The sequence below is a fragment of the Mastomys coucha genome, unplaced genomic scaffold (genome assembly GCF_008632895.1).
Source record: "Mastomys coucha isolate ucsf_1 unplaced genomic scaffold, UCSF_Mcou_1 pScaffold22, whole genome shotgun sequence".
Classification (NCBI taxonomy): domain Eukaryota; kingdom Metazoa; phylum Chordata; class Mammalia; order Rodentia; family Muridae; genus Mastomys; species Mastomys coucha.
In genome coordinates, this window is record NW_022196905.1 from 267,248,244 (window position 1) to 267,255,254 (window position 7,011).

The window sequence follows — 7,011 nt, forward strand, 5'->3', positions numbered from 1 at the left end:
GTGTGAGTGTGTGTGTGAGTGTGTGTGTGAGTGTGTGTGTGAGTGTGAGTGTGTGAGTGTGTGTGTGTGAGTGTGAGTGTGTGTGTGAGAGTGTGTGTGTGTGAGTGTGTGTGAGTGTGTGTGTGTGCGTGTGTGTGTGTGTGAATGTGAGTGTGTGTGAGTGTGAGTGTGTGTGTGTGTTTCATTCAGGAATCCAGAGGGCTCCTGGGTGGGTACAGGGAGTGCATGACCTGTGGGGAGCCAAGTCAGTTTAACTAATTCACCACTACAAATAAATATTTAAAAATATTACAAAGTAAAAAACATGTACAAGGAATTTACATTGTTACTTACTGCTTGTTAATAAATTGAAATCTTTGACTAATTTCATAAGTCACCTTATTCAGTGACTCCTAAGCCAGGAAGGATTAGCTCACTGATTTCTCATCTCTGCATCTTATCAAATATCAAAATATTTGGAGCAATAAGTAGCTCTGTCCTGAGCACCAATCAAAGCATCTTCCTTTTTACACTAAATGCACTACTACATTGCCTGTCCTTCTCTGGTCTCTTGGTGGTAAGGAAGTAGTAATTCCTTTGTTCTGCTGTTAGGAGAGGAGGTATTGTTCTTCTGAAAAGTACGAGTGTTCCTAAGAAGCTAGGCTGAATTCAATGACCTTGACCAGAAAGCAAACAAAGAGAACTCTTCCCAGAGGGGACTGAGCTCAAAACTGTTGCTCCTAAGATAAGCCCAGGAACAAAACAAATTAGTTATTATATCTGCCAGCCTCAGTAATCACCCTTCATTAATTAGGAATGCCTTAAATTCACAAGACGATTAGGAAGGTGGAGTACCAGGCAGCATGGGTGCTGACGGAATACCACACAGAAGGATGCTTCCTCTCCAGCTAGATCTCTTCCATTTTAAGTTTGGCTCCATCCAGTAGAAACTGAACATTTCTAGGAAATATTAGAGCTACAGATTTGACCACAAAAATCAGACATAAAATTTTAAGATCTTTGCTTGAAAATTGCAGAGTAATTTTAGCAAAATTAGTAATTTAACAGAGTAACATTAGCAGAGTAATGTCCAGTTTTAACACCCAGCACTGCCAAAAAGAGAAAGAAAAATGGTGTGAAAAAGGGGAAAAGATCTACTGACAAGGGCTGGAGAGATGTTCAGTGGTTAAGACTACATACTGCTCTTGCAGTTAGTCTTTCTAACATCTGGTGGTTCACAATCTGGTAATTTCAGCTTCATGGAATCTGATGCCTCTGACCTCCTGGAGCACCCCACACCCACATTATTAAAAATAAAAATACATCTTAAAACAATAGCTACCCTTATTTGGTCAGAGAATATGGTATGTATGTGTTGAAACATCACCTCAAGCCCCATGGACGTGTATAGCTCACGTATTAACCTGTAATCTCAGCCCTCAGGAAGCAGAGACAGGAGGATCACAAATTCAAGGCCACCCTGAACTACATAGCAAAATAATGTTCCCAAACAACAACAACAACAACAACAACTAATAATAATAATAATAATAATAATAATAATAATAAACTGAAGTTTAAAAAGAAAATCCGCAAACACTGCCACACAAATTCATCTTCTGTCTTTACCTTTGGTCTTTGTTTTATTTCTCTAAATTGGTAGAATGTTTGCTTGGCATACACAAAACTTTGTTTCTATCCACAGCACCCCTTAAACCAGGAGTAGAGGTGCACCATAATCCCCGCACTGGGAGGTGGAGGCAGAAAGGTCAGAAGTTGAAATTTTTTTCATCAGTGTTCTGGAATGCAAAAGAATGCACCCTTTAGCACTATAAGGCTGATCTGTGCAGTTCTGGCTGTAAGCCTGAGACTCAGGGTTGTTCTTTTGTGGGTTTGCTCTTCTCATTTGCAAAGTGAGAATAATCATATCTACATCACAGGATAACTACTATGAATCAGAAAACCCATGTGGAAATGATTAACCAGAGCACTTTATGAACTGGAAATTCTTTTTTTTTTTTTCTTTCATTGAAAAGAGATTTTTTTTTTCCTTACAATATATTCTGATCAGTTTTCCCTCACCCAGTTCTTTTCTTACATCTCCTTTCATTCAGATCCACATCCTTTCTGTCTCTCGCTATAAAAGAACAGGCATCTAAGGAATAAAATAAGATAAATAAAAAAAAATTGAAATGTAACAAAGCAGACAAAGAAAAGGCATAAAAAAATGCACATAGACTCAGAAACACACACAGTTGCATACACAAGAACCCCATAAAAACACAAACCCAGAAGACATAAAACATACAAAAAGACCTGTACGTGTGGGGGAAAGCCCTTACTTAGCATTATAAGGCCATAAACCTCAGAAGACGCCACTGAGTTCATTTTCTCTTGGCTGGCTTCTGCTACGTAAGCAGTCTACTCTTAAGAATGCCTTGTTTCCCCAGTGAGGCCTCCTTGGCGAAAACCAAATTTTCACTTGTAAGTAGTTACAACTGGAGATAGCTTCTGAGGGAGGGATGGGGGCGTGCACTCCTTTCACCTCTAGGGCCTCATCTGTTGCAGATCCATGCAGGCCCAGTGCATACCGCCTAAGTCTCAAAGAGTTCATAAGTGTGCCAGCCCTGTCGTATCTAAAAAGCCTTGTTTCCTTGGTATCTTCCTCCCCGCACCCAAATCTTCCAGTCTTTCCAACTCTTCTTCTATAGGGGTCCCTGAATCCTGAGGGAGTAGATTTGATGGAAATATCCCTTTTAGGGCTGAGTATTCTAAGGTCTCTCACTTTCTGCATACTATCTGGCTGTCGGTCTCTATATTTGTTCCCTTCTGCAGGAGAAAGCATTTCTGATCATAGCTGAGCAAGGCACAGATCTATGAATGTCATTAGAAGCCATCTTATTGGTATGCTCCTTTAACAGAAAAGTAGTATTTGGTTTTCCCCTAAGTCCCTGACCTAGCTAGTCTCAGGTTTTTAGCCACCCAAGCAATGTTGAATACAGGCTTCATCTCATAGAGTAGGCCTTAACTCAAGTCAGATATTGGTTTTGTATCAACATAACTCACAGGCAGATCGCTCTTATATATCAAAGGGTTTGTAACTGGCTTGGTATTTATCTTTCTTTTTTGGTTCCATGCAGACTACTTTGTAGTACCATGAACACTAACCTCAAAGGGTGAAGGCTTGGGTAGGCACCAGCTTGACTTCTCCATGATGAACTGGAAATTATGACACATGTGTTGGTCATCTCAGATTGTGAGTTTGGTGAAGTGCTTGTTTCAGAGTCACAGAGCACTGGGTTCTATCTCCAACAATGAATAAACTGGGAGTAGTGGTGCATGCCTATAATCCCAGCACTATGAAGGCAGAAGCAAGAGGATCAAAGTTCAAGGTTATCCTTGGGTGCATAGGGAGTTGAAGGATAAACTGGGCTACACAAGACCCTGTCTCAAAAACAACAAGAACCCACTTTATTTTAATTAATTAGGCTACTGGATAATTCATGGAGCACTGCTCTTGTTCCCAAGGATACTAGTGTACACTGATACAGTTCAAACATTCAGATCACTTAGTTACCAAGGGTGCTATATAAGCTCTTGACAGGATCCTGGGAGGACAGTGAGCAAAAGAGCAATTCCTTAGCTGCAGGAGACACCCAGGAGTTGTAGGGTGGGTCTCAATGTATGAATTCAACTTGAAGATTCCTGGGACTGTCCTTATGCAGACGCTCCCCCGAAAGATGAGAACAAGCTGCATCTTCTCCATTGGCTGTGTTTATCAAGGTAGAGCAAGTCAAGGTGCTGCACAGAGAGAGAGAGAGAGGCATAGTCCCACATGCCTATAATCTCTGTGCTGGTGAGGCAGAGACAGGAGGAACCCTAGAGCTCACTGGGCAATCGTTCTAGAAGTCAGTGAACTCCAGGTTCAGTGACAGGCCTTGTCTCAAAACTACGAAATGTTTACTAGAGAGATGGCTCAGAGATTGAGATCACTTGTTCTTGCAGAGGGCCTGAATTTGGATCCCAGCACTCAAAATGAGACGTCTCCCAACCATCCATAACTGAGCACCAGGAGATCTGATGTTTCCATAGGCACCTGACCTCACATGCAAATACAAACATAGAGCTACACATCAATACAAATAAAATAAATGATCCTTTTAAAAAAGGATCATTTGAGGAAGGCACTGAACATCTACCTCTGGTTGATACACCTATGTGCATACATATTCACATATATCTCACTTATATACCCAAACACACATGCACACGCACACACACACAAAGAAAGAGACAGACAGAGATGTATACACACAGAGAGACATGCATACCCAGACACACACACATATACACACGGTACTCTTTTTTTTTTAAAGATTTATTTTATTTATTTTATGTGTATGAGTACACTGTAGCTGTACAGATGGCCATGAACTATCATGTGTGTGGCTGCTGGGAATTGAATTAGACCTCTGCTAGCCCTGCTCGCTCCTGGCCCCACTCACTACAGTCCCTCTTGCTCTGATGTAATTCATTGTAGCTGTCTTCAGACACACAAGAAGAGGGCATCAGATCTCATTATGGGTGGTTGAGAGCCACCATGTGGTTGCTGGGATCCGAACTCAGGACCTTCGGAAGAGCAGTCAGTGATCTTACCCGATGAGCCATCTTGCCAGTCCCATACAGTACTCTTAAATTTCTAGAGGAGACTTTTGGTTGGTAGACAGACAAACCATCTTCCTATAGTCTAGTATGGAAGATCAAGTCACTTGCTCAAGGTCAAACACCTGTTAATAGAAGATTCTAGCTTGTATCCTTAGCAGTACAAATGCCCTTCCAGCAAGCACGGCAGCTGTCACATGGGATGAAGGAGCTGAGTTGATGCCACTGACAGAACTCCGTAGTAGGAAATTTATTTCTAAAGAGTCATCTGTCACATGGCTACATTTTGGCAAACTTGGTTCTAAAACTCTTCCAAAATTTAAGCTATACTGCATTTTTTTTTCTGAGATGGAATCTCAAAGCTAGCCTTGAACTCACTATGTAGTCAAAAATGACCTTGAACTTCTGATCCTCTTCCATTCACCTCCAAGGACTGAGATTGCAGATGTCTGCCACTATAACTGGCTTGTGTATTGTTTGGTTAAATTAATTCAGAGAGCCTATTTAAGTTCAGAATAAGAAACATCGTTTCTATATCTAACTTTAATAAGTAGCTGCTTTCCAACCCAGCTCTGAACAACTGACTTGCGCAGAGAAGTGGATGTCAAAGATAAGGCACTTTTCCTCAGTATTTAACACCCATTAATTTCATAGTGAAATAGCCCAGTCTTTAGTTCTTTCTCATGTTGAGGTTATACCCTAGATATAACATTTACGCAGTGATATTTATTGCTTTACTTTGGGGATAAGAAAAGAAAGTCTTGGGGTTGTGACTGTGGCTCAGATGACAGAGTGCTTATGTAGAGTGCACAAAGCCCTGGATTACCTACCCACCAAACTAGGTGTGGTGGTGTAAGCCTGCAATCCCAGCACTCTGAAGGTAGAAACATAAGGATCAGAAGCTCAAAACTGGGGCTGGAGAGATGGCTCAGTGTTTAAGAGCACTGGGTGCTCTTCCAGAGGACTGGGGCTACATTCTCAGCATCTACATGCCAGCTCATAAGCATCTGTAATTCCAGTAGCAAGCGATCTGATGACCTCATCTGGCTTCCTCCTACACCGGGCACAGATTTGGTGCATAGGCATACATGCAATAAATAACTCATACACATAAGAGAAAATAAAAATAATTTTTAACTAAAAGAAGTTTAAAAACAACTTCGGCTACATAGCAAGTTTGAAGCCAACCTAGGCCACTTGAGCTCCTGCCTCAGAGGATAAAAAGACAGAGAAATAGACATCTGAGCAGGGCCATATTAGGCTGTTGTGGTCAAATGTTTACTTAAAAGACTACATTGATTTGCAGATTGAACCTGACTACTATGAGCTCTTCCTCCCAGTGACATTCCTATTTAAGATATTGATTAAAGACTTTTCATGCAAGAAGCATTTTTCTTGTCAGTTCAGTTATGCTGGCTTTTGTAATAAGCTAATTTGATTTCCTTTTTTAACCTTTGTTTGATTAGGGGAACAGACATTTGCATTAAAATTCAAGAGAGATGAAGTCTATCATCGATCTTGACTTCCTCATGGACCTCTTGTACTCAGGGAAAGATGATTTAGAGAATGTCAAGAGTCTTGTGACAACTATAATGAGATAGGGGGAAAAATCACTCCAGACATATAAAGCATCGAGGGCATATTTGACAGAAAGGGCAATCACATTTGCTAGATATGTTTTAGAGAAATCAAATTCAGGAAGTTTAATTTTGTTCTGAGGCCAAGTCATTAAAAGATCTATGAGATAAGCTACCATTAATAAGTATTTGAAAGTTAAACCAAAATATCCCCCAGCAATTGGAGATTATACAAAACACATGCATTGTAAATTCTAGTTTGTGTGTGTGTGTGTGTGTGTGTGTGTGTGTGTGTGTCCACTCATTTTGTTTGTGCGGAATGTGTGCACATGTGTATATGGAGGCCAGAGATGACATTATCCTTCCTTGATCTCTCCCCACCTTTTTTTTTCAGAGATAGGGTCTCTCACTAAACCTGGATAGCTGGCTACTAAGTCCCAGGGACTCATCTGACTCCACCATCCCCTCCAGTGCTGGGGCACAAGATTTGTGCATGCATGCCTTGTTTGTATGTGGCTTCTGAGCAATGAACTCAGGTCTTCATGCTTGCTCAGCAAACATCTACTAGTAAGCAATGCCTCCAGCCCAAAACCTAGAGTTTTTTTTTTTATTGTTTTATTTAGTTTATAAACGTTTCTGGTAAAACATTACTTCAGATCAGCTTATGATTCTATCCTTTTTTGCTTCCTCTTAGAATGGTGGGATTAAACCTATTAACCCCCCAAAAGTTCCTTGCTCAAAGTTAGCACTCTTTTACAGTGAGACAGTGGTGGTTTGGAAGAGAAATACCCTT